This window comes from Mustela lutreola, chromosome 1, assembly GCF_030435805.1.
Source record: "Mustela lutreola isolate mMusLut2 chromosome 1, mMusLut2.pri, whole genome shotgun sequence".
NCBI lineage: Eukaryota > Metazoa > Chordata > Mammalia > Carnivora > Mustelidae > Mustela > Mustela lutreola.
The window spans coordinates 35,345,351-35,372,960 of NC_081290.1; the positions used below are offsets into that span (position 1 = coordinate 35,345,351).

The following is a 27,610-nucleotide window of genomic DNA, read 5'->3' on the forward strand; positions in this document are numbered from 1 at the left end:
TGTCACAGCTCAGTCCGCCATTCTAATCGGCAGTCAAGACCTTTTTACAACAAAACAATTATCCTTATTTTGAAAGAAATGAACTTGCCTTACAATGGAAATGCATGCACAGACACAAACATTTGCAATGACCAGTGAGGAGGTGGAATTCAAGCAGAAACTAAACCGCTAAATAGTATCAGCATAAATTTTCTCATATTTTTATGCTGACTTGATGATTCTCCTGCCTCCCTTATCTAGAGCTATCTCAACTATATAAGGTATACATCTGCTAAATGATTAAGACCTGTAATCAATCTATCATTAATCAAGTCTATCTCTTCCTTGGAAAGGCCAGTTCTCCCCTGTAGGACTAATGTCCTGTGAAACAAAAACCAAAAGACACAGTCACATTAATATTTTTCTATATAGTCATTGTTAGCACTTCCCATTTTTATCATTCATTTTGAGAATGTAGACCATTCCTGGAAGTTTGTTTCTCTTCGGTTCACTTTCTGGCTCTTCAAAAGAGGAAGAGGTTTTGTTTTGTTTTTAAGATTTGATTTATTTATTTGAGAGAGGGAGAAAGAGAGAGTGATCGAGAGAGAGAGATCACAAGCCAGGGGGAGAGGCAGAGGGAGAAGCAGACTCCCTGCTGAGCAGGAGCCCAATATGGGGCTCGATCCCAGGACCCTGAGATCATGACCTGAGCCAAAAGCAGACATGAGCCACCCAGGCATCCCTCAAAAGAGGAAGAGGTTTTGGCAGAGTCCTTCCTTGGGAACAGGCACATGATTCTGAAGTAAGACAGAATATTATTCTCTTATTCTAAGTCTCGGTTTAAGTCTTGCCCTCATTGTTAGATTTTCCCTTCTGCAAAAGCCATTTATTGGCTCCTTTCCCCTCAGCAATAATTTCACTTTTATTTCATTAATCATTAATTTTAATTCAAACCTTTCCTTTCGAATAAGATCCCTCTGCTTTAGCCCCTGGGCTACTCCATGTAGCTGGTAATGAGATGAGATGTGCTTGGACTTAGCTTTCAGTCCGTTCCAAATTTAGAGGGTCAGATTGAATAAGTAGAGAAAATGGGGCTATTCTGTCCACTAGGCAACAAAACATTTGTGCAGTTAGCTCCATCTTGGCAAAGTGGGGGAAGGGATAGTCTATCCCATCAAGCTCTTCGAAATTCTTACGTTAGGTTCAAATTAGTGGATGCTAGTCCTTTCTACGTTATCACCCTCGGGAGCCCTTGAATGTAAACCCAGACCAGGGACTACTGTTCCAGTGTGTTTGTTATGGACTGATTGTTTGTGTCCATCCCTAACTCCCGAATTTATGTCAAAAAAACCCTCCCCTCAATGTGATGGTACTAGGAAGTGGAGCCTTTGGGAGATGATCAGGATTAGATGAAGGTTGTTCCCTCATAAATAAGATTAGTGCCCTTTTAAAAGTCATGAGAGAGACTGTTGTTCTCTTCTCTGTGCCTTGTGGGGACTCGATGAGAAATCAGTGTTTTGCAGACTGAAAGAGGGGCCCCATTAGAACTCAACCATGTTGGCACTGTGATCTCTGACTTTCAGCCTCCAGAACTGTAAGAAATAAATTTCTGTTGTACACTAGCCACCGGGTCTATGGTACTTTGTTTTGACACCACAAAAGGACTAACTCAGCATTAAAAAAAAAGAAAATTGTTGGGGCACTTGGGTGGCTCAGTCGGTTAAGCACCCACCCTTGGCTCAGGTCATGATTTCAGGGTCTTGGGATGGAGCCCTGCATGGCGGGGGGGCAGGGGAGGTCCCTGCTCCGTAGGGAGTCTGCTTCTCCCTCTGCCCCTCCCCCTGCTTGTGCTCTCTCTCTCTCTCTCTCTGAAATAAATAAATAAAATATCTTTTTTAAAAAAGGAAATTGTCATAAACCACGAAAGACCTTTCTTATTGTTCCTCTATTATCCCCCACTCTCTTTCCCCTACTGTAAAAGCTTAACAGTTTGTTTCACTGAGACCCAACTTCAGTCTCCCTCCTGTTAAGTTGCAAAACACAAGCAAGAGGTTTGTAGACCAATCCTTCAAACCATCGTCACCCCTGCGACTTTTTAAGTAGTTATTGGTTTTAGTCCAGTTCTAGTCGTCTCCTAATCGACTCCTTTGAGGGTAATAAGGAGTATGATAAGCCCAGTCCATTGACTGCAATGTTTCTTTGCCCATTGTTTGTACCCTGTGGGCAGAGAAGTGAGTGCTTTGATCTGAGGAAATGTGAGAGGGCCAAATGGGCACAATATTCTTGTTCCAGCTTTTTGGTAGTTTTGAAGACAGTGGTTTCAGTCACTAGATACACAAAACCCAACCCAGAGTATGTATCAAGTTCAGTATCCATCTAAGTTCCCCTGAAGCAGTAGATAAAGGGTCAATATTATCTACTGGCCAGTTATGTGCTGGACCTTCTCCCCTGGGAATAATTCCAAAGGCTAATAGTAAACAGAAACATTATTAACAGTTTGAGTTTCGGTAAAAGCCACTGGTACATTTTGTCATGTGGTCCATTGCTACGTGGCTTGAATTCCTTAATGTCAACTCTATTCATGGACCCAGGTTGCCACTTCAAGACATCAAACTTGTTGGGGGCACTGGGGTGGCTCAGCCGGTAAGCATCTGCCTTTGACTCAGGTCATGATCCCAGGGTCCTGGGGTTGAGCCCCACATGGAGCCCCACATTGAGCTCCACATCAGGCACCTTGCATGGTGGGAAGCCCACGTCTCCCTCCCGAATTCTCCCTGCTTGTGTTTCCTCTCTTGTTGTCTGTCTCTGTTTCTCTCTGTCAAATAAATAAATAAAATCTTTAAAAAAGAGAGATCACATTTGTTGATGCCTTGCATCAAGTTTCTTTGGTGAGCAGCAATGTGTTTCACTTTTGTTTGCTTTTGGAATTTACATAAAGATTTCCAAAGAGCAATACCCCTTTTATCATCCATTGGTTTTTGGCACACTTTCTAGGCCAGATTGCAAATCCCTTGGTAACAGCCCAAGAGTCAGTAGACACTCAGAGAGTAGGACTTCTATTTCTATCTAATTCTATCACTGCCAGGAATAGTGCCTATAAACCAGCCCCCTGGACCAACTTGTTCTTTTCTTTCACAAGAATTTTGCATCTGGGGCACCTGGGTGGCTCAGTTGTTAAACATCTATCTTCAGGGGCGCCTGGGTGGCTCAGTGGATTAAGCCGCTGCCTTCGGCTCAGGTCATGATCTCAGAGTTCTGGGATCGAGTCCCGCATCGGGCTCTCTGCTCAGCAGAGAGCCTGCTTCCCTCTCTCTCTCTCTGCCTGCCTCTCCATCTACTTGGGATTTCTCTCTGTCAAATAAATTAAAAAAAAAACAAAAAAAACCCAAAAAAAACCCAAAAAACATCTATCTTCAACTCTGGTCATGATCCCGGGATCCTGGGATCGAGCCCCACATGGGGCTCCCTGTTCAGCAGGAAGCGGGCTCCTCCCTCCCCCACTCCCCCTGCTTGTATTCCCATTCTCTCTGTCAAATAAAGAAATGAAATCTTGAAAAACAAAGAAAAGAAAAGAATTTTGCCATCTTCTGGACTCTGAGCCACCACTTTCCATGACCCTGTGTTCTGGAATTGCTATCAGTGAACCAGGTTGATTGCTGGATATCCTTGAACAATCAGTTGAAATGAGGGACCGAATTCTGCAAGAACAGCCGGGAAGACCTGGTTTAAGTTAACTCTGAAGGTTCTCATTTCGCATCTCCAACTAGTACTAGTCAAAGAGTCAATTAATACATCATTCCCTTTTAAGTTTTTCTCAGTAAGGAGAGAAATTTCTCTTAAAATCTTTATCTGTACGAATTACACATTAAAGTAAAAAAGATACCTTGATGACATACATTTTTAAAATCATAGTTCTTTTTTTTTTTTTTTTTTAAAGATTTATCTATTTATTTATTTGACAGAGAGAAATCACAAGCAGATGGAGAGGCAGGCAGAGAGAGAGAGGGAAGCAGGCTCCCCGCCGAGCAGAGAGCCCGATGCGGGACTCGATCCCAGGACCCTGAGATCATGACCTGAGCCGAAGGCAGCGGCTCAACCCACTGAGCCACCCAGGCGCCCTAAAATCATAGTTCTAAATTTTAACCACATTTTAGTTTTTATCCCTTCTGTAGTGGCATTTCATATCCCTTAAATTAATTCCATTACCCTAAGAGACTGATTAGCAAGCTTAACCAGTCTTGTACATTGTACTCCTGTATTTACTAGACCTAAAGTTTTCTTTTTTATCCCCAGGGCATTTCATCCAGTCTTGGTGGTCATCTGATATACTAAAGCAGACCATGGGGCAATATCCAAGTGACAATCTTGAGCCGAATATTTTAAGAGACAAGAGCTCACAAAATATGATTGGATAAAACACTCTCTAGACAAGCATTTTGGAACTAGGGGTGAAGGCTGCATAGATCAGTTGACTCTTCCTTAATTATGTACTTAGATGGCTTATTGACAGGGAGGATTCTCCAAGTTGGAAGTGTATAATGATGTAACAGGATTTGATCAGAGAAACAGTACTACTGCAAATGATAGAGGATTTGTTATAGGAATTTGACTTAGGCAATTGTGGAAACTGGTTCACTAGCTCATGTATGGCTTTCGGTTCTGTGTTTTGTACTGGGCCTGAAGCCAGCATGGCAGGCAGTCCAGACGGAAAAATGGACACGAAGGGGAGGAGAGCAAAGGAAAACTGGAATCCATGGGGACAGACTGGAACCTGCTTTGGTCCCTTATGACCTCTAAGCCTTTAACTTCGGTGATGCAGGTAACTAACAAGAGAAGCTAGTATCCTTCATTACGAAGCTAAATGGGAAGCTGACTCAGGAGTCAGAGCTGGAGAAGCTAAGGGAGGGGATCCAACAGGAAACAGAATTGCTTTGGATCCTGCTGCTGCTGTAGACCTCCAACGTGAGCCAACAAATCATTGACAATGTGTGCAAGCTGTGACAGTACGAGGTGTGCTGCATTGACCCATCGAGTGTAAAAAGATGATAATGGGTGAGTTTATCTAACCAGATGGGGAGTGAATTATGTCACAATAAATCTTCTTCTTCTTCTTTTTTTAAGATCGCTCCTTTCCTCCTTTATCATTTTTGCCTTCCAAATCTCTCCCTTGCCCAAAATGTCACTGTGGTTCAGGTTAACCTGTAACTATGTAAAGGAAGAAAAATTCTGGGACTCAGTTCTTGTTTAACTGAGTTAACGCAGTACAAAACCATGACAAATATTTTCTGTTAAACTATGTTAATTTTGTTTAAAAAGTAAACTTTTAAGCTAGATGGAGAACCCACATTCTAGCTCTAAGGAAGTCATCTCTGGATATAAGTAAAGGTTCTATCAATATCTTTGTAGTTTAAAAAATGATAGGATATGTTTAGAGGTGCCTGGGTGGCTCAGTTGTTAAGTGTCTGCCTTTGGCTCACGTCATGATCCCAGGGTCCTGGGATCGAGCCCCACGTTGGGCTCCCAGCTCCACGGGAAGCCTGCTTCTCCCTCTCCCACTCCCCCAGGTTATGTTCCCTCTCCCACTGTGTCTCTCTCAGTCAAATAAATAAATAAAATCTTTTTTTAAATGATATGTTTATACAAGAATGCATAGGACTAAATAAATTGTAAACAGTTATGTTTTCTTGTCTCTAAAGAATAATGTGAATTATTACAGTACTAGGAATAATGGGCTTATTTATTTTTTTTAAAAAGATTTTATTTATTTATTTGATAAAGAAAGATCACAAGTAGGCAGAGAGGCAGGCAGAGAGAGATGAGGAAGCAGGCTCCCCGCTGAGCAGAGAACCCAATGCGGTACTCGATCCTAGGACCCTGGGATCATGACCTGAGCCGAAGGCAGAGACTTAACCCAGTGAGCCACCCAGGCGCCCTATTTTTTATTTTTATTTTTTTAAAGATTTTATTTATTGGGGTGCCTGGGTGGCTCAGTGAGTTAAGTCTCTGCCTTCGGCTCAGGTCATGATCCCAGGGTCCTGGGATTGAGCCCCACATCGGACTCTCTGCTCAGTGGGGAGCCTGCTTCTCCCCCCACACCCCCGCCTGACTCTCTGCCTACTTGTGAGCTCTCTCTCTGTCAAATAAATAAATATGATCTTTTAAAATTGACACAGAGAGAGAGAGAGAGAGCACAAGTAGGAGGAGCAGCAGGCAGAGGAGAAGTAGGCTCTGTACTGGAGCCCGATATGGGGCTTGATACCAGGACCCTGGGATCATGACCTGAGCCAAAGGCAGACACTTAACCGCCTGAGCCACCCAAGTACCCCAGAAACATGGTTTTTTAAAAAAGCAAATTTAGCTTACTTCCTGGACATCTCTCAGATGTCAAAGCAAGCTAAAACTAAACTAAAAATAAAAATAAAACTATGACTATTTATATTCAGGTCATAAGATGACAGATAATTCTGGTAGACATTAAATAAGTATGATGATACTAAGCTCAGAAATTAAGTGATGCATGAGTTTTGCATAGACGTGTTTCCCAATGGCTATACGTACATGCAAAGATACCCCACATAATTAGTCTCTAGGGAAATGCAAGTCAAAATCACAGTGACATACCACTTCACATCCAATAAGGTGGCTAAAACACAAAAGACAGTAACAAGTTGGAAAAAATGTAGAATAATGTATGTGGAATTCATGGAACTCTCATACATTTTTTGTAGGATTGTAAAATGGTATAGCCACTTTGAAAGACAGTTTGGTAATTATTCAAAATGCTGAACCTAGAGGTACCATATGCCCGAGCAATTCCACTGCTGGGCCAGAATAGGCAAATCCACAGAAACAGAAAATACAGTAGTAGGTTCCGGCAGAGGGAAGAAGGAGGTTCATGGTAAATGATTCTTACTGATTATGAGGTTTCTCATGGTTGTGATAAAAACGTTCTGTAAGTAGACAGTAGTAGTGGTTGCACGAATCTATGAGTATACTAAAAACTATGAATTGTATGTTTTATTTATTTTTTTAAAGATTTTAGTTATTTAACAGAGACAGACACAGAATTGTGCTTTAAATGGGTGAAATTTATGGTGTATGAATCAGATCTCAATAAAGCTTTTTTTTTTTAAGATTTTATTTATTTATTTATTTGACAGAGAGAGAGATAGGGAGAGAGAGAGAAAGCACAAATGGGGGAGCGGCAGGCAGAGGCAGAGGGAGAAGCAGGCTCCGTGCTGAGCAGGGCTGGATCCCAGGACCCTGGAATCATGACCTGAGCTGAAGGCAGACGTTTAACCAATAGTAAATACTCGGAGGTTTAAATTTTATGTTTTTACCTCTTGAAAGCTGCTTCACTGAAATCTTTAGACTTACTTGACCAAAGAGGGTATGTAACAGCAAATAAACACATGAAAAAATGCTCAACACTGTATTAGAGAAGTTCAAATTAATAACCACAATGAGATAACACTCCACAGCTATCCCTAAAACTGAAAAGACTGACCATACCAATTATTGGTGAGGATTAGAAAAATTAACACTTGCATGTTGCTGATGGGAATATAAAATGGTACTTTGGCAGTTTGGCAGCTTTTTAAAATAATAGTATGTGCCTTCCATATGACTCAACCTTTCCACTCCTAGGTATTTATACAACAAACATGAAAGATATTATCCTACAAAGACATATCCACGAATGTTCCTAGTAGCTTTATTTTAAATAGCCCAAACTGAAAACCCAGACAAGTTCATGGATAAACAAATTAGGGTATGTTCTACAGATGGAATGTTACACGCAATAAAAAAGAATGAACTATTCATACATGAAACCATAGGGATAAATCTCAAAATAAGTATGCTGAGTGAGAGATGTTAGACAAGAAAGGAGTACATGCTGTGTGAATACATTTGTATAAAAGTCTGTAAGATGCAAAATAATCTAGGTAGTTTGGCTTAGGGAAGAGGGGGTAGAACAAAGAGGAAGGAGGAATTACAAAAGCAACACGTGAGTGTGATAAATAAATTAGTTTTCTTGGTTGTGGTTGTGGTGCTAGCTTCACTGTATACATATGTTAATACTTATGTTTAGACATATGTTAATTCAAGGTAATATTTTTTAAAGCATCAAGGAAGCTCTTCATACAGATCTTTTCTGTCAAATAAAAAATACATAAAAGTCATGTTTTCAGTCTAATGTGCATATCTATGATATTTTATGCATGTATATATATATTTTTTGCATATTTTGTAGCCAGACAGGCTACAATTCAACTAAACACCTGAAATAATTCCCTCCTGCTGCCTCTATAGTCCTTTTCCACTCTTTTTTTTTTTTAAGATTTTATTTATTTATTTGACAGAGAGAGTTCACAGTAGACAGAGAGGCAGGCAGAGAGAGAGAGAGGGAAGCAGGCTCCCTGCTGAGCAGAGATTCCCGATGCGGGACTCGATCCCAGGATCCTGAGATCATGACCTGAGCCGAAGGCAGCGGCTTAACCCACTGAGCCACCCAGGCGCCCCTTTTCCACTCTTAATCTTGGCAACCACTGATCTGTTATATTTGTTTTTATATTTTTACTTTTTTAAAAAGATTTTATTTATTTGAGAGAGAGAGTGTGTGCGCTCGAGCAGGTGCGGAGGAGGGGCAGAGGGAGAGGGAAAGAAATCATTCCAAGTAGGCTCCACACCCAGCATGGATCCTGATATAGGGCTTGACTCATGACCCTGAGATCATGACCTGAGCTGAAATCGAGAGTTGAACGCTGAACTACCCAGTCTGTACTTAAGATTTTTAATATGGTTTCACAATTGTTCCAGCACCAGTACTCCACACAATGATTTCCTTTTATAAGGCACTCAGTTTATTTGAACTTAACCATGACTGGAGCAGCAGAAAAACTTGACCTTCTGTAAGTGCTTTATAGGTACTTGTTATTATTGCTGATAATGATGACTGCTTGTATACTGTGAACCTTCTTATGGTCCAAAAAACATTTTGCCTGGAAGTCAGGAACATAATGATTAACTAAAATTACAGTTATTCCAAATGAGTATTTTCTCTTTTTGCTCTTGAGGTTTGTTTTTTGGGGGTGGGGGGGATTGGATGTTTTCCATAAATAATTTGGAGAGATAAAATATATGACCACTTTTGCTAACTACAGTCATGTAATAATGGCAATTAAAATTTCCATTAAACATTATTCAATATTATAGGTGAATGACATTGTTCTTGTTGAGATTTTTACCTCAAAATGCAAGATTTAGTCAGGGAATGGAACATATCTTCTCTTACAATGGGCCAGTTTCCCAATTTCGTTATCATCAAAATATTGGTTGCAGATAATTCTGCTGTGATGTCTGTCAGTCACCTTCCATCCACATCTTTAAACGAGATTGCCCCTGCCTACTTCTCCAAGAGTTGGCTCACACATAATATTGCTCTTCAGTCCCTAGCCAGCTGGACCAGGAGTGGACTAACCTGGGCTAATTGGTTTTTCTCTCCTCAGAATTTGGAGTTGGAGTTTCTTTGCCTGCTTGAGGGGGAGAAAATACATAGCTGATATGGGTACAGACTGCATGTACATTTGGGCATGTGTGGTGCTGGGGCATTTGTCTAGGGCCCTGCTACACCATGTAGTAGAACTTGGAAACTTGCCATTCCAAACAGTAGGTATGCAGAATGCCCTGCTACTCAGCCGAAACTCCCTCTCAGCTTTACCCACTTTGTCATGTCTTTTTTAAATATTTAAAATTTTATTTATGTATTTATTTAAATAAGCTCTGTGCCCTATGTGATGCTTGAACTCATGACCCTAAGATCAAGGGTCTACTGACTGACCCAGGCAGGCACCCCTCTCATGTCTCCTTTTTCTATTCCCTAGCAGGATCAGGTGAAGGGCTTAGCAATCTTTAGATCAGAGGCAATCACTCGTCCTCAACTTATTGAGGCAGGTAATGTTTCAGAGGGTTCAAGCACCTCTACTTCATGAATGATTCTTTTGGTAACTCCCTTCCTGGTCTTAGGGAAGGGGGAAATTCTTTACTCTCCCTCACAATGTAAGGAGAGAGAAGGCCCTCTCTTTAGAACACTGTATTCCCTCTAAAAGACAGCTTTCATTACTCCTGTCTTCCCTTACATGAGGAAGGGGATAATGGTGGGGGTTGTGCTCCTTTTCTTAACTGATGCCTGTCACTAGACCCAATAGGGAAGGGATAGAGTCTAAAAGCTGATGCTTAAAAATAAATAAATAAATAAATAAATAAATAAATAAATAAAAGCCAAGGGCGCCTCTGTGGTTTAGTGGGTTAAGCCTCTGCCTTTGGCTCAGGTCATAATTTCAGGGTGCTGGGATGGAGCCCTGCATTCAGGCTTTCTGCTCAGCAGGGAGTCTGCTCCCCCCACCCACACCTGCCTCTCTGCCTACTTGCGATCTCTCTGTCTGTCAAATAAATAAATAAAATCTTCTAAATAAATAAGTAAAAGCTGATGCTTCTTCAAACACCGAATGGGTTAGGGGAAGATAGATCTTTTTTTTTTTTTTTTTTTAAGTAATCTCTACACCCAATGTGGGGTTTGAACTCATGATCTTGAGATCAAGACTTCCATTATCTGCTGCCTGAACCAGCTAGGTATCCCAGGGGAAGGTAGTCTTTAGTATCGTGTATTTTTAGCTGTGGGCCAAAAACAGAACCTCTTTTCACTTGAAATGAAACAATCCCTGATACAGAGAGTGATTTGAGCTGGACTCTTTTCAAACTCTGTTTTATATAATTAGAAGCATAAGTGCATCATTTGAAGTAGAGACGTGCTAATATGTATATAAGACTAATATTACAAATCATTCAGAATTGCCTCGTTTTTTAATAGTCTAGTTCATTATTGTTTACAGAGCATTTTAATATATATTATACCTTTAATTAAATGTGTGGGTTGTTGCTGACCCACAGTCCTATGGGATTGAATCTATGAACATTCCAGAGCATCCTAATATCCCATTTAGTTTCTAATTATATTTCTTCCTCAAGGTCCACAGCCTCCTTCCCAGAGCTAAAGGTTTTCTAGTCATAGCTGATCCTAGATTAAATCCTCTTCAGAAAAAGAACATCTTTTCATCTATTTTAGTCTCCCATTAATTTGGCATTTAGATTCCTTTTAACAACTTAAAGTTGATTTCCACTAGCAAGGGAAAGTTAAATAGGTGGCATTTTGGAATGTGGCTGAAGCTAAAAGTCTGTGGATTTAGTCAGACAAAGAGGTAATAATAATAGCCAGGAATGGGAAATGAGTACTTAAAACCCTCCTGTAATGATTTGGGGTCCCTTTACGATGTACAATTCTACATACCACATTAGGAGAAAAAATATTCCTATAGTAGATGATGATATCTTTTAATTTTTTAAAAAGATTTTATTTGTATATTTGTGCACACGCGAGTGAGAGGATGCATATACACAAGCAGGAGGTGGGAGAAGCAAGACCCAGGGATCATGACCTGAGCTGAAGGCAGTTGCTTAACCAACTGAGCCACCTAGGTGCCTCAAAGATGGTATCTTTTAAGCTTTAAAGAGACTTAAATACTTTGATGAGGAATTAGAGATTGCAGAATCAAAACAGACATAGCTTAATAAATGTTAGAACTTAATAGCCCCTAGTTTTGTTTGTGTGTGTGTGTTTAATGTGTTCCAGAGAATGAAATAAGTAATTTTTATATTTTTTAAAAGATTTTATTTTTAAGTGGTCTCTATACCCAGCATGTGACTAGAACCCACAAACCCCGAGTTCAAGAAATTGCGAGCTTGGTAAGAATGTCCAATGGAAAAAAGACAGTCTCTTCAGCAAAAGGTGTTGGGAAAATTGGACAGCCACATGCAGAAGAATGAGACTGGACCATTTCTTTACACCAAACACAAAAATAGACTCAAAGTGGATGAAAGATCTCAATGTGAGACAGGAACCCATCAAAATCCTGGAGGAGAACAGAGGCAGGAACCTCTTTGACCTAAGCTGCAGCAACTTCTTCCTAGAAACATTGCCAAAGGCAACAGAAGCAAGGGCAAAAATGATCTATTGGGATTTAATCAAGATAAAAAGCTTTTGCACAGCAAAGGGAACAGTCAACAAAACCAAAAGACAACTGACAGAATGGGAGAAGATATTGGCAAATGACATATCAGATAAAGGGCTAGTATCCAAAATCTATAAAGAACTTATCAAATTCAACACCCAAAGAACAAATAATTCAATCAAGAAATGGGCAGAGGACAGGAATAGTCACTTCTGCAAAGAAAACATCCAACTGGCCATCAGGCACATGAAAAAGTACTCCACATCACTCGATATCAGGAAAATACAAATCAAAAGAACAGTGAGATACCACCTCATACCAGTCAGAATGGCTAAAATTAACAAGTCAGGAAACGACAGATGTTGGTGAGGACGTGGAGAAATGGGAACCCTCTTACACTGTTGATGGGAATGCAAGATGGTGTATCCATTTTGGAAAACAGTGTGGAGATTCCTCAAAAAATTAAAAAGAGAGCTACCCTACAACCCAGCAACCGCACTACTGGGTATTTACAATAAAGTTACAAATGAAGTGCTCCAAAGGGGCATGTGCACCTAAATGTTTATATCAGCAATGTCCACAATAGCCAAATTATGGAAAGAATCTAGAGGTCCATCAACAGATGAATGGATAAAGAAGATGTGGTGTATATATGCAAGGAATACTATGCAGCCATCAAAAAACCTGAAATCCTGCCATCTGCAACTACATGGATGGAGCTAGAGGGCGTTATGCTAAATGAAATAAGTCAATCAGAGAAAGACAGTTACCATATAATCCTTCTCATGTGAGGAATTTGAGAGACAGGGCAGGAGGTCATGGGGGGTGGGGAAGGGAGGGGAAAAAATGAAACAAGGTGGGACCAAGGAGGGAGAGAAAGCATAAGAGACTTTTAATCTCAGGAAACAAACTGACAGTTCCTGGGGGCTGAGAGGGGAGGGATAGGGTGGCTGGGTTGTGGATATTGGGGAGGGGATGTGCTATGGTGAGTGCTGTGAATTGTGTAAGCCCGACGATTCATAGACCTGTACCCCTGAAGCAAATAATACATTATATGTTAATTTAAAAAAGAAAGAAAGAAAGAAGTTGCATACTCTACTCACTGAGCCAAGCATGCACTCACAAGTAATATCTTCTAAAAAGAAGAAATGTGGAAGGGCAAATTGCAACCGTACTGAAGCTATCATACTGCTTCTCCACACTTATTAAATAGTATCCATACTTGCTTATTAAACGTTATCCCCAATGTCGGGGGACAAATAATTTGCCTTTTTTTTCCTAACCCAAAGAAATGTCTTTCTTACTCAAATTTCTACTCATGAAACAAATATATTCCTTCACCACATCCCCTTCCTCGATATCTGTTACACAAAATTTTGAAAGATCATTCTAAAAATTCTATCTTAATGTTATTACTAATAATTAGTAAATAGAATATTACCTATTTATTATTATATAAAATAAGATGAACATCTAAAATCTTATTTGGTTTCTTTAGCAGTTCTTTTTTTCCCTTTGCTGTTTTAAATTATGAAGATACAACTCATTTTCTCTATCTGAGGAAAGCGCACAATAGTAATGAGACAACAAACTCTTAAAAATATACGAGTAATTTAATTTATTTTGATGACTATAAAAATGAATATACTTTCTCAAGATCTAATTCTCCTGAATTTAAGTTATATAACTAACTTCAACTGGCTAACAGTGAAGGTTTTACACTGAATAATAAAATAGCTCAAATATGAATTTGAAGTGCCTACTAACTTTCAAAAAAAAGTTAGTTGGGGTGCCTGGGTGGCTCAGTCTTTGAGTGTCTGCCTTCGGCTCAGGTCACAATCCCAGAGTCCTGGGATCAAGCCTCGCATAGGGCTCTCTGCTCTGCGGAGGCCTGCTTCTGCCTCTCTCACTCCCCCTGCTTGTGTTCCCTCTCTCGCTGTGTCTTTCTCTGTCAAAGAAATAAATGAAATCTTCAAAAAAAAGTTAGTTACTATAGAAGCATTACTGACCAAAATTAATCCCGCCTAAATTAAGAATTTACATATAAAAAATTGAGAATTTAGAAGAAATTAGAATAAATATTCATTAAATGTTTGGATCTGTATTTTCTTTGTAGGCCACATGATTTTCACTCAAAAATGTGCCCATAGTGTCCCAGCACACAATAGGTATTCAACAAACACCTGATGAACTAAAGATAACCTGGGCTGAGAAGGAAAAAAAAGCTCAAAGGAAAATAGGAAATATTTAATTATATTTAAAATTTTAAATTTCAACACATTAAAAATTAATGCAAAGAAGACTGCAAACCGTAAAAGCATTGGAAGTAAATATGATAGGTTTAAAAAAAAATTATTTGTTTGAGAGAGAGAGAGTGAGCACAGCAGGGGGAGGGGCAGAGGGAGAGGGAGAAAGACTCACTGCTGAGCAGGAAGCCAGATGCAGGGCTCGATCCTGGATACCAAGATCGTGACCTGAGCCAAAAGCAGATGCTTAACCAACTGAGCCACCCAGGTGCCCAAGAGTAGAGATCTTTATTAAAAAGATAAAACATTAAAAAAAAAAAAGATAAGGGACGCCTGGGTGGCTCTGTTGGTTAAGCAGCTGCCTTCGGCTCAGGTCATGATCCCAGCGTCCTGGGATCGAGTCCCGCATCGGGCTCCTTGCTCAGCAGGGAGCCTGCTTCTCCCTCTGCCTCTGCCTGCCATTCTGTCTGCATTCTGTCTGCCTGTGCTTGCTCTCGCCCTCTCTCTCTCTGATAAATAAATAAAATCTTAAAAAAAAAAAAAAAAGATAAAACATAAAAACATAGATGTCTCTGAATTTCAAGTTATCTCAGGCATTTTAACAGTTGGTAAACTGTTTTAATAGGTGCAAAACCTTCAGGTCTGATATAAAACATCAATCTCAACTAGTTTGGAATGAACGGATTCATTTTAAGAACAAAGCCCAATATCCTTAGAATATTAATATTAAAAAACAAAGCAATTCTCAATATGCTCAATTCAGACTACAGTCCAGTTGCTGCAATATTTTTAAAATTTCAAACATGAAGGGTACCTAGGTGATTCAGTTGGTTGAACATATGACTGTTGATTTTAGCTTAGGTCATGATCTCAGTGACCTGGGATCGAGTCCATGTTGCGCTCTGCATTCAGTGTGGAGTTTGCTTGAGATTCTCTCCCCCTCTCCCTCTGCTCCTACCCTTGCTTTAGAGAGAGAGTGCACACACACTCTCTCTCTAAATAAATAAAATAATTTAAATAAAATATTTAAAAAAATGTTTTTCAGGGGCACCTGGGTGGCTTGGTGGGTTAAGGCCTCTGCCTTTAGCTCAGGTCATGATCCCAGGATCCTGGGATAGAGCCCCGCATAGGGCTCTCCACTCAGTAGGGAGCCTGCTTCCCCCCTCCCCACCTGCCTCTCTGCCTACTTGTGATCTCTGTCTGTCAAATAAATAAATAAAATCTAAAAAAAAGAAAGAAAGAAAGAAAGAAAGAAACCGTCTTCTTTAAAAAAATTTTTTTTCAAACATGGTAAAATCAGAATTATCTCACTTCTTAATACCACCATCTTTACCTTTTAATATTCCTTTTCTTAGTGTTTATTCATCTGTGTAATAATCTTTACCCAGATTTAATTATAGTGAGCATGTTGTCTCATTTACCCCCTTAACAACAGATCCAGAAGCATTTTTCCGTGTGCTGTACGGTAGTCATATGAATTATGATTCATTCACTGATGACTTCTATAGAACATTATACTGGAAGTCCTAGTTAGAGCCATTAAACAAGAAAAATAAATAAAAGTTCTGCAAATTGGAAAAGAAGTAAAATCATCTCTGTTTGGAGATGGAATTATCTAAAATGTAGAAAACTCTATAAAGATTCCACCAAAAAACTGTTAGAACTAACAAATTCAGAAAGGGTGCAGGATACAAAATCAACATTAAAAAAATCAGTTTGCATTTCTATATACAAATAATGAATAATCCAAAAGAAAAATTAAGAAAACAGGGTCTCCTGGGTGGCTCAGTGGGTTAAGCCTCTGCCTTCAGCTCAGGTCATGATCTCAGGGTTCTAGGATTGAGGCCCACGGACTCTCTGCTCAGCAGGAAGCCTGCCTCCCCCTCTCTCTCTGCTGCCTCTCTGCCTACTTATGATCTCTCTCTCTCTGTCAAGTAAATAAATAAAATCTTTTTTAAAAAGAAAAGAAAAATTAAGAAAATTCAATTTATAATAACATCAAAAAGAATAAAATATTGAAGAATAAACTTAAGGAAGTGAAAAACCACTACACCAAAAACAAGAAAACATTGCTGAAAGAAATTAAAGATACAAGTAAATGAAAAGACATCCATCCTGTCTTCATGGATTGGAAGATTTTATACCATTTTGACATCTATACTACCCAAAGTGATCTATAGATCAACACATTCCCTATCAAAATCACAATGACATTTTTTGCAGAAATAGAAAAATCATTCCTTAAGTTGATATGGAATCGCAAGATACCCAGAATAGTTTTTTTAAAAAAATTTAAACATGAAGAAAAAAGTTGGAGGTCTCACTTTTCTAGATAGGACCACAGAAATCATAGTCAAAACAGTGTGTACTGACATAAAAATGGACACACACACACACGCACACACACAAATAAGATAGAATAAAGAACCCAGAAGTAAACACTCACATGTATGGCCTGATGATTTTTGACAAGAGTATCAAGATTATTCAATAGGGAAAGAACAGTCTTTTCAATAAATGGTACTCAGAAAAATGAATGTCCAATGCAAAGGAATGAAGTTAGACCGTTACCTTCCACTATATAAAAAAATCAGCTGAAAATTGACCAAAGATTTAAACTTAATAGCTAAAACTGTAAAACTCTCAGAAGAGAACAGACAGGGAGGAGGGGGGCCGTGGGTGGCTCAGTTTATTAAGTGTCTGCCTTTGGCTCCAGTTGTGGTCTCAGAGTCCTGGGATCAAGCAGCATTAGACTCCCTTTCCCTTTATATGTGCATGCTCTCTCTCTGTCAAATAAATAAAATCTTATATTAAAAAAAGAGAGAAGAAAAGAGAGGAAAAGCATCATTGGATTTGGTAATGACTTCCTGGATATGACACCAAAAGCATAGGCAATAAAAGAAAAAAATAAATTGGACTTAATCAAAATTGAAAACTTTGTGCAAAGGACACTGTCCGCAGAGTGAAAAGACAACCCATGCAATGAAAGAAAATATTTGCCAATTATATATCTGATAAGGGGTTAATATCCAGAATATATAGAGAACTATAACTCGACAACAGAAAAATGAGCCACCCAATTAAAAAGTGGGCAAAGTAATTGAACAGACAGTTCTCTAAAGAAGATATATAATACAAATTGCCAATAAACACATGTAAAGATTTTCAGCATCCATAATTATCAGGACAATGCAAATCAAAGCTATAATCACACCCATTAGGATAAATAATATGGAAAACAAAGGAAGTAACAAGTGTTGGTGAGGATGTGAAGAAATCGGAAGCCTCATGCGCTGCTGGTGGGAATGTAAAATGGTACAGCTATTGTGGATAACAGTATGATGGTTCCTCAAACATAGGATCCAGCAATTTCACTTCAGGGTGTATGTCTAAAAGAATGAAAAAGCAGTGACTTGAATAGATATTTGTACTCCCATATTCATGGAAGTTTTACAATAAGCCAAAAGGTGGAAGCAACCCAAGTTTTTGTCAATGGATGAACAAATAAATAAAACATGGCAAACACACTCAATGGAACATTATTCAGCCTTAAAAAGGAAAGAAATCCTGCTATATGCTACATGGATAACTTTAAATTATGCTCAATGAGGGGTGCCTGGGTGGTCCAATCAGTTTAAGCATCGGACTCTCGGTTTTGGCTCAGGTCATGATCTCAGGGTTGTGAAACTGAGCCTCATGTCCTGTGGAGTCTCCTTAAGACTCTTTCTTCCTCCATGTCCCCCACATAAATAAATCTTTAAAAAAGAAATTATGCTAAGTGAAATAAATCAGTCACAAAAGGACAAATATTGTATGATTCATTCATTTTTTTTAAGCCTTTTAAAAGTAATCTCTATACCCAACATAGGGATCGAATGCATGACCCTAAGAGCAAAAGTTACATGTTCTTCTGGACTGAGCCAGCCAAGCACCCTCTGTGATTTATTTTTATGAATTTCCAAGTGTAGTCAAATTTACAGAGACAGAAAATAGAATGGTGTTTGCCAGGGACTGGAAGAAGGGAGGATGGGAAATTAGTGTTTAACAGGCATAGAGTCTTAATTGGGAAAGAAGAAAAAGTTCTGAAAATAGATGTTGGTGATTTTTGCACAACATGAATGTATTTAATGCCATAGAACTATATTCTCAAAGATGGTTAGAATGGTAAATTTCATGATATATATATCTGTATATTTGTGTGTATATATACATCTGTATATGTGCATACACACACACACACACACACACACACACACACAAAACCATTCTTTTGGATTAAATTATGTCTCTTCAGATTCATATATTGAAGCCCTAACACTCAATGTGACTATATTTGGAGAGAGGGCCTATAAGGAAGTAATTAAAGTTAAATGAGGTCATAAGGGTAAGCCCTAATTCAACAGCATTAGCGTCCTTATAAGAAGAGACGTTAGGAGGGCCTGGCACAGAAGAAAGGCCATGTGTCATTTATAAGCCAGAAGGAGAGATCTCACCAGAAACCAACCCTGTGGACACCTCAATCTTGGATTTCCTACCACCAGAACTTTGAGAAAATAAATTTCTGTTGTTTGAGCCATCTAGTCTGTGGTATTCTGTTATGGCAGCCTGTATAGAAACAGGCAGCTTGATACAACCACAAAAAAAGGTAAAAAAATATTAATAATTGGGGCATCTGAGTGGCTCAGTGGGTTAAGACAATGCCTTTAGCTCAGGTCATGATCTCAGGTCCTGGGACCAAGTTCCGCACTAGACTCTGCTCGGCTTCCCCCCTTCTCTCTGCCTACTTGTGATCTCTGTCAAATAAATAAATAAAATATTTTTTTAAATATTAATAATTTTTTCATCACAAAACAAATGCAAGGATATGTAAAAATTCAAACCATACAAAAGTGTAAAAAGTCATAAGGAAGTCTCTCATCACCTACTCCTCTTCACCTGCGCTCCTTGCCCCCAGTAACCAATGTCAGTAGTTTTAGGAATATCTTCCAGAATGCTTTTATGAATATAGAAAGCATATATTATTTGAAAACACTTTCTTCTTCTAGATCAAGAATCAAAGTAGGGTCAGGTTCAGAAAGGGAAGAAACTTTCAAGTTTGTTAATCCCTAGCACATAATTTAACATATTCATCCATTCCATTACCATTATATGTTTAGATGATTTCTTGATTTTTTTTCTCCATTATATAAAACGTGGTTAACTTTTTAAAAATCTATTTTAAGGGGTACCTGGGTGGCTCAGTGGGTTAAGCCTCTGCCTTCGGCTCAGGTCATGATCCCGGGGTCCTGGGATTGAGCCCCTGACCCAAGCCGAAGGCAGAGATCTAACCCACTGAGCCACCCAGGCACCCCAGAGTTGTGAATTTTGAGCCCCATGTTGGGTGGAGAGATTGCTTAAAAATAAAAAATCTAAGAATCTCTATAAAGTAGTAGTTTACAAAGGAAATTTACTTTAATTTGCATTTACTTATGTATTTATTTATTTAGAGTAGGGTCCACACGCAGCATGGAGTCCAATGTGGCGCTTGAACTCATGACCCTGAGATCAAGACCCGGAGTTGAGATCAAGAGTTGGATATTTAGGGCGCCTGGGTGGCTCAGTTGGTTGGACGACTGCCTTCGGCTCAGGTCATGATCCTGGAGTCCCGGGATCGAGTCCCACATCAGGCTCCCAGCTCCATGGGGAGTCTGCTTCTCCCTCTGACCTTCTCCTCGCTCATGTTCTCTCTCACTGTCTCTCTCTCAAATAAATAAATAAAAATCTTTAAAAAAAAAAAAAAAAAAGAGTTGGATATTTAACTGACTGAGCCACCCAAGCACACCTTAATTTGCATTTTGACGAGATTGAAGATTTTCAAGTATTAGTTATTTGTATTTTTTTGTATCTCAACTCTTTTTGTGTTCATACTCTATACCTATACAAGTATTAGTGGCATTAATTTCTTCTGTATGGATATGTATGAGTTCTTCATATATTATGGTATTACTCCTTTATCAGTATTTATTCCCAGTATTTTCCAAATGTTGTGTCTTTTAATTTTGTGTGTCCACGGGCATCTGGGTGGCTCAGTCGAGTATCAGACTCCTGGTTTCTGCTCAGGTCATGATCTCATGGGTCCTGAGATTGAGCCCTGCCTTGAGCACTGGGTTCAGCAGGGAATCCTCATTAAGAGTCTCTCCCTCTGCCCCTCCCCTGACTCATGCATTTGTACACATGGTCTCTCTAAAATAGATAAATCTTTTTTTTCACGGTTCCTTCTTTTGCCTCAAAAAGTGACATTTATTCAAAGAAAAAAATGACAAGATGTCCATCCCTTGGTTCCCTTCCCTTCCCCCTCCTGCTCCTCTTCAGTCCCCCAGACTGAACCCTGGGTGGGGCTAGGTAGCAGGACAGCTCCTCAGATGAGGTCAGTGACATTGAGTGGCATCTCCTCAATGGAGGTGTTGTAGAAGGTCTTGATGTCTCAAAGAGTCCTCTTGTTTTTTTCTGTCACCATGTTAATAGCCACACCCTTATGGCCAAATCATCCACTGACCAATTCTGTTGATATAGTTTTCCCTGCTCGTGGGAAGGTCATAGTTGATGATTAAAAAAACCTGCTGCACATCAATGCCTCTGGCCTAGGTCAGGGGAGAGAACACGACAGCATGAGCTCGAGGAGGGGACACAATTGAGCCAGAAGGGACTGGAGTTGAGTGTAGGCAGCCAAAGGAAGTCAAAGGAAACAGACATGCCCTCTCCCCCAGCAACCTCAGGCATGCCAGATTTTCTTCCAAGTTGCTGCTTTCCTGAAGAGAGGCATGAGCAGGCCCCCTGGAGAGCGAATCAGCTTGGATTAAAATGGATACATCTTTAAGAAAATTATTTATTGGGTAACTTTTTTGGGTCCTCTACCTCTTTGGGGGCTTTGTACTGTCAAGAAACTTTGATTTACTATCACTCAAATCTTGCTTTGTTACCCCCCCCCCCCAATAAATAAAAGATAATTTAAGAAGTATTTATTCAGTATCTACTATGTTCTGGGTACTGTGGTAGGAATTCTATGTTATTCTTCAAATTACTTTATGTATAGAATCACACACATTTTGTCTTTCTATTGATTAAAGTTTAGAAATGTTGAGCTTTACCATTGGGCATAAACCATGTAAGACCCCGTATCACTGTCTGGGAATAAAGCTGGCCCTTTCTCTCTCATGGATTGCAAGAGGATGGTGGGCAGGGATGCAGTCATCCAATGCTTGGCTAAGGTTACAAGATCAGCCCAGTCAAAGCAGTTCCCTCACATGGCTGGCAAGTTGGTGAGGCTGTTGGTAGAGGCTCTTGTTCCTCTCCACGTGGTCCCTTTACAGAGTTGTTTGAGTGGAGGTGTGTGTATACTAGCTTCCCCCAATGCAAGCAATCCAAAAGAATGAAGTGGAAAGCTGCAATCAGTGCCTTTATGACCTAGCCTCAGAAGTCACACACCTTCAGCTGTATTCTATGGATGGGACCAGTACTGATTCAAAGGGCTGGAGGGGGACTACATTTCTAGAGGTGAGAATCACTGGAGGTTACCTTGGAAGCTGCCTACCAAGGATCCTAACATCTTAACTTTCCTGTAATATAGTTCATAAAGCAGGTATTGATAATTTTGCAACAACCTGTCCAATTCTAGTTTTGTGACATTCTGTTGTTTTAAACAATGTTCTCAAACACATCTGTGCACATGAGTGCACCTAAGCATTTAAGACTTTCTGTTCCACAATTAAAGTTCCACACATTAAAAACCCTCTGCTATATAGTATCAGTACATGAACTTCATTAGGGCATTAGATCCCACCTCAAGCTCTGTAACTTTGAGGAAACAGAGTTAAAGATGGCAGAGTAAGGCCAAGAAGTTTGACTTCTACTTACTGGTAATCTGTAAATTAACGAAGAAACACTTTGAGTTTTACCAAAAACTTTTAATTTTCTAGAAATCTTTATCTGTGTGCAATACCCGCCTGCATTAAAAAGATCTTGCAGACTATACTACTAACTTGCTGAAGGTGACTCAGGCGAGAGGATTTAGAGTGGCTGGGTAGAAATTCAGAGAGGTAAAACGGCCAAGTCACAGTGAAAGGCAGTTTTTTACGGCTAACTTTCACCTCTTCTGCAAGACAGGTGGAGGATATGCCTCTGTGAAACCTGTTTGGAACTTTCGCTTTTATTTTGCCACTGGTCCTGTTCTAATTAAAGTTTGTTCATTTATGGACCTAAAACAGAGTAGCCCTAGGTTTTGCCATTCTAGGAAATTTCCAGAGCACCAAAGGTTTAGCTGGGATACTAGGAAGGCCAGAATGGGGGTGGAGGAAGGACCAAACTAGTTCCCAAAGAAGTGAGGTTTTTACTCCCCAAATAGTATCCTTATTCTGGCAACAAAGGCTAAGGGCTGCTGTCCAACAGAGCTTCCCCCCTGCCCATTCCCCATCTCCCGAGCAGCAAGCCACGGTTGGTGACATATTCCCTTTAATATTTCTCTTGAGCTTGATTTTAGATAGCTTTCCGGGTGCAAAAACGTTAGGTCGGGTAAAAGGGTTCAATAACTGCTACATTTGACATACTTCTGTGCATCGAACTAAATTCTCATCTCCAATTTTCACCCGGGCCTAAGTGAGCCAAAAAAAATCCCCAGCCCCTTCCCCCCCAAATAACCAAACCAAAAACCAAACACTACACCACACACACCAACACAAAAACCCCACGACTCTACAGAGGTACCCTTTCTTAGCAGACACGAACTTGCGCCCACCTCTGCTTCTCCCCTCGCTATTCTAAGGGCTCGGGTCAGAGAGAGCCAGCAAACCACGCAAAGGGAGCCGCACAGCAAAGGACATTGTTCACCAAAGACGAAACCGAGGTTACGCGGGCCAGTTCAACCGTCGCGGGGCCTCGCCCTCTCCACTTGGACGAGCTCGGCCCCACCCCTCCCAACCGGAACTGCAACCCCCGCGCTCTGCGCCCCCACGAATAGCGTGCGGCTCGCGCCCGTAGCGAGCGCGCCCGCCCCGCCTACCCCGACGCACTGGGCAGGCGCAGGGCGCGCGCATGCTCCGCAGGCGGGCCGCTGGGGTCTCGAGTCGCTGCAATCTGTTGCGCCGCCGCCCGCGGGAGCCGGCAGATCCGGGTCTCGTGGCTTAGAGTGACGTGGTCAATCGAATCAAAACAGAGGAGGGGAGGAAGCCAGCGGCCAGGAGCAGCAGCGGCCGCGGCATCCCGAGCAGCCGCAGCGTTCCGGAAGCTTCAGGCGGTCTTTCTGCCGAGCCTTGGTCCCGGCCCCCATCCTCCCCGCCCCGTCGGTTGTTGTCTGGGCGGGTGAGTGTCTCCCCCTCGACCACCGCCGTTTGCCGGCCCACCCTCCCCTCACCCTGATTCTCACCCTGATTTTCTTGGGGGCTCCTCAGGCTCTTGGGGACTGCGGCGGCTGCGGCAGAGCGGGGCTGGCTCCTCGGGCTCCGTGGTTCTCCGGCCCGTCTGGTGACTCTGCACCGGGAGAAGCCCGCTGCTGCCGAGCCCCCCCCCCCCGGCGAAGAGCGAGGCAGAGAGCCTGCGATTTGGCTTTCTCTGCAGGAAACCAGAGTCGGGGCTTAGCAGGAAAGTGGACGGTAGCCACGGGTGGTTTTATTTTTAGGGCAAGACCGTCAGCTCGGGTGGAGGCGTATAATGGAGTAAAAAGAAGAGAGTCGTAGCTGGAAGGAAGAACCCACAAACCCTGAAATCCACACTGTATCATTTACCTCTCTTTCTCTAGGTTTGATGAATTCATTAGGATGCGTCCTTTGTTGGGATTGACGAGACAGGAAAGCTGCCTTCCAGAAAGCGGGAGCTTTTTTAGTCCTTATTGTGCGAATTGAAAGTATTCCTTATTTCTTGTTCAGTAAGTGGAACCAGAGCTGACAGTAAAGAGGTAGCACCCTTTATAAGCCATAATGTGCAGTAAACTGGTTACCGGAGCACTTGAAGACCAGTGTTGCCGTTTAAAGCCAAAGTTTTCCAAAGTGGCTGCTTCTACGTGTTTTTGGATTTTAGCCAAGATGATGTTTGTTGGCTGTAGAAAGTCAGTATGGTGTTTTGAGTTGTCCTAGTTTGCAGAATCGAAGGTATGGCCCTAATAAGAGAAGGTGTCTTGGTTTTTGCATCGCGAGTCGAGTGAGCCTCACGCCTGTAATACCTGCGTTTGTTGAAGAGCCCTTCCAGTTTTTGTGTTATTGTCAGAAACCGTTGGCAGCTCTACATACACAAGCCCTTTCAGGTGTTTTAGCCTTGAGATTTAGGAGGTGGTTTCACGGCCCAGTTCAGTGGAGATTGTAGAAAGCTTGTGTTCCCTTCCACTTCAGGTGATCTGCCACGCAGATTCCTCTGGTGTAGCCTGCTTCAAGCCCTGCCGCCCTCCGCACCCCTGGACAGTACAAAGGAGACCAGAGGGCCAAACCTCCTTTTCGCCCTAACTTGGGACCCCCCCCCCTTTATTTGGTCCCCAGAGAACTAACTGGTTGAGGTGTTTCTTTGGTAAATGGCAAGAAAGAACAGCAGAAGTATGTGCTAATTGATTGCACCTTATGAAATTCAGGAAGAGTACTTAGGCATTTAGACCACTTCCTTGAAGGGTGTTTCCTTGTGTGGTAGATCATGGGCCTCTTAACAAATTTTTTTCTCCTGTGTGCTGTGTGTGCAGTTGAGATCTTTTTCCTTAATAACATAGCTAGAATCCTGCTGATTTGGATAAATGAAATTAGGTTGCCTTGAAGTGGGTTTTTTTTTTTAACCTTTTATGTAATGTGAACTGAATATTCTGGCTTACATGAAATAGTTTATAATTGGAGAATTATTACAGTTAATAAGGAAAAAGGAAGAAAATAAGTCCTTGATAATCCTGCCATCCAGAGATGATCAAAATGTTGGCAGTGATTTATATCCTTCCAGACTTCTTTTTTGCAGTTACACATTTTACACAAAAGTGATATTATACTGCATATGCTTTCTGTAACCTGTTCTTCCTACATGGTAGTACTTTGGAGTGAGAATTTATGTTTTGGTGGAGAGGGACTTTTGGGCCTTAAATTTTAGGGTATATTCACTATGTGTTTGCAAAATCATAATGATTAAAATAATTGTTTTATTGTTTTTTTTAAAGATTTATTTATTTGAGAGAGAGAGAGAAAGGGAATGAGCAGTGGGGAGAGGCAGAGGAAGAAGCAGGCTCCCCGCGGACCAAGGAGCCCGATAGGGACTAATCCCAGGAGGGATCATGACCCTAGCCAGACTCTTAACGGACTGAGTCACCCAGGCGTCTCTAAAATCGTGGTTTTAAAAGATTTCCTCCCAGACTTCTTTGATAACATTAAGAAGTTAACGTGCATTGTGTGTCACTGTAATGTTTTCTTGTTTAACTCATGGGAGAGCAGGGACAGAATAGCCTAAGCTGACGATAGAAAGTTTAAAAGGGTTTTACTGATTTAGTGATTTGATTCAGGTAAAGCATTAGATCTGTTCCATAGTTACACTATGCTCCAGATGCTGACCACCTGGCCAGGCCTCTGTCAGTAAGGTCCTGAAAGATTTTACTTTATGAATCAAACTTAAGGGTGTTGGATGTATGCCTGTTTAGCCCAGTGCCTTCTTGGTGGTGCCAAAAGAAAGGAAATGTCCCCTTCACCTCAACTTCAGAGGATAAATATTTATTAGGAAGTATCCTAAATATGCTATTAACCCATTCACGTTCCTTAGTCATAAATATACCTTAAATCTCAATTTTTATTCTGTATCTCTTGGATAATGAGTCCCAGATGCTTACTACTTATTTTGCAACTTAGTTCTTTTTCTCTGATTTGCATTTAATTATAGTGTTTAATATATGTATTCTAAATTTGGCTACTACTTCCCTTTGCTACTGCTTCCACTTTTGCCAGCTCTCATGATCTCTTACCTGGCATACTGTATTAACCTCCTGGTCTCCTAACCTCCACTTTGTCTTTTTGTGGTGCATTCCCCTTACCACAGCCTAAGAGATCCGTTAAAGTGTAAATCAGATTATGTTACCCTTTTTTTTGGAAACCCTTCCATCATGTTCAGAATAAAATCCACACTACATGTTCTGGCCCTGCCTCCTTCCCTTAACTCACCATATATCCCTCTGCTTAGATTAGTATCCGGGAGCCTGGCCACGTCAGTTTCTTCCTGTTTTCCAGCCCTACTGGCACTGTTGCTGGAACTTGCCAGGCTTGTTCCTGCCTTAGGGCATTTACACTTGCTGTGCCCTGTGGCTTCAGTATTCTCCAGATCTTGCTGTGGCTGATTCTATCATGTCATTCAAGTCTCAGTTCAGATGTTTTTTTTCTTTTTTTAAAAGAATTTATTTATTTATTTGACAGAGAGATACAGAGAGAAAGGGAACACAGCAGGGGGAGTGGGAGAGGGAGAAGCAGGCTTCTTACTGAATAGGGAGCCCGATGTGGGGCTCAGTCCCAGGACTCTGGGATCATGAACTGCGCGGAAGGCAGCCACTTTAATGACTGAGCTGCCCAGGTGCCCCCAGATGTTTCTTTGAGAAGATTACTCCCTAATTATCTCTCCATTCTCTTATTTTCATAACATTTTGTACTATCTGGAATTTCCTTATTTATATATTCTGTTTCCTATACTAGAAATTCATCTGAGAGAATGAGGACCTTGTCTATCCTTTTCACTGTAGGAACTCAGTGAATGTTAGTTGAATGAATGAACTTGCTGAGCCGGTGTGTATTCCTCTTGAACATACTGTTTTAGATTAGTTCTTTGAATGGAAGAACCCTCGTTTTTTAGCCTTTTTTTTTTTTTTTTTCCTTTAAATAGGATAGTACCTTGATTCTCTTACTTGATGTTTGGGTTAGAGAATGGCCACATTCTATTTTATGTTCTTGTTTTTTTTTTTAAGATTTTATTTATTTATTTGGCAGACTGGGATCACAAGTAGGCAGAGAGGCAGGCAGAGAGAGGAAGGGAAGCAGGTTCCCTGCTGAGCAGAAAGCCCAATGCTGGGCTCGATCCCAGGACCCTGGGATCATGACCTGAGCCGAAGGCAGAGGCTTAACCCACTGAGCCACCCAGGTGCCACCTTATGTTTTATTTTTATGTTTAATTTTTTATTCCCCCCACATTCTGCTTTAGACTTGTAGAATTAATCCCTGAGAGGAATGGGTCCTAGGAATATGCATTTTCAACAAGCCCTTGAGGTGATTTTAATGCATATCACTGTTTAAGAATGTCTCTTGATATTGTAATGGCTTTTCTCTGGGAGATTACTTCATGCTTTATAGTAGT

The 27,610-nt window shown here is 40.8% G+C and overlaps 1 protein-coding gene, 1 long non-coding RNA gene and 1 other non-coding gene across 4 annotated transcripts in view; 1 reads left to right on the forward strand and 2 right to left on the reverse strand.

Moving 5' to 3' along the window:
- Positions 1-24,829, reverse strand: part of LOC131824773 (uncharacterized) — a 58,855-nt gene extending 34,026 nt beyond the window's left edge. The window contains exon 1 of the long non-coding RNA XR_009350980.1: positions 24,049-24,829. This is a non-coding gene — a long non-coding RNA (uncharacterized LOC131824773). The remainder of the gene's footprint in view (positions 1-24,048) is intronic.
- LOC131823010 (small nucleolar RNA SNORA67) lies at positions 20,987-21,129 on the reverse strand. The gene has a single exon (XR_009350459.1). It is a non-coding gene; the product is annotated as a small nucleolar RNA SNORA67 (small nucleolar RNA).
- The window catches only part of SMIM14 (small integral membrane protein 14), a 70,662-nt gene continuing 66,472 nt past the window's right edge, over positions 23,421-27,610 (forward strand). Inside the window, exon 1 of one of the 2 annotated variants that reach the window (XM_059163228.1) lies at positions 23,421-23,626. The gene's annotated coding sequence lies outside the window, so the exon portion shown is untranslated. The remainder of the gene's footprint in view (positions 23,627-27,610) is intronic. The other variant, XM_059163220.1, reaches the window with a different exon arrangement.